Source organism: Bison bison, unplaced genomic scaffold (genome assembly GCF_000754665.1).
Source record: "Bison bison bison isolate TAMUID 2011002044 unplaced genomic scaffold, Bison_UMD1.0 scf7180017864141, whole genome shotgun sequence".
Lineage (NCBI taxonomy): Eukaryota > Metazoa > Chordata > Mammalia > Artiodactyla > Bovidae > Bison > Bison bison.
The window spans coordinates 4827734-4828335 of record NW_011494713.1 but is presented as its reverse complement, the minus strand read 5'-3'; the positions used below and the strand labels follow the sequence as shown (position 1 = coordinate 4828335).

The window sequence follows — 602 nt, the reverse complement described above, 5'->3', positions numbered from 1 at the left end:
ATCTACTGCAGAGGTTCTCAAGTTGTGGAGTACATAGAAAGTCATCTGGGGAAGCAAGTAAAATTGCAGATTCCTGGATCTTCCTGCCCAGAGGTTCTGATCTGGTACGTCTGGGGTTGGGGCCCAGGACTCTGCCTTTTACAAGCACTCTAGGTAGCATTAACATAGGTCCCTAGAGTATGTTTTGAGGAATGCTGGTTTGCAGGCTCACCTGCTAACCACCACCTCCCTCCCACCCCCATGAAGATCTTGAAGAGTGAAGCACCAAGAAAAACAACTTAGGCTCAGGAACTACTACATATCGTTGTTCTCTGACGTTTCACTTGTGGCTTTTGCAAAGCGACAGATGAAATGGCTGTGCTGGGTTGCTGCATCTGAATATCTACATTTTAACTCTGCCTGAATCTTAACTTTTAAGCCACATTTTCTCTTTCTCTTGTTTTATTTATGTTGATCCTTTTTTACAGTGTGTACTCTTGCCTGGAGAATCCCATGGACGGAGGAGCCTGGTAGGCTGCAGTCCATGGGGTTGTTAAGAGTCGGACATGACTGAGCGACTTCACTTTCACTTTTCATTTTCATGCATTGGAGAAGGAAATGGC

At 45.3% G+C, this 602-nt stretch overlaps 1 protein-coding gene across 1 annotated transcript in view; it reads right to left on the bottom strand.

Annotated features, from left to right (window-relative positions):
- The window catches only part of B4GALT1 (UDP-Gal:betaGlcNAc beta 1,4- galactosyltransferase, polypeptide 1), a 55693-nt gene that overhangs the window by 33617 nt on the left and 21474 nt on the right, over positions 1-602 (bottom strand). The gene's annotated exons all lie outside the window — the stretch shown is intronic.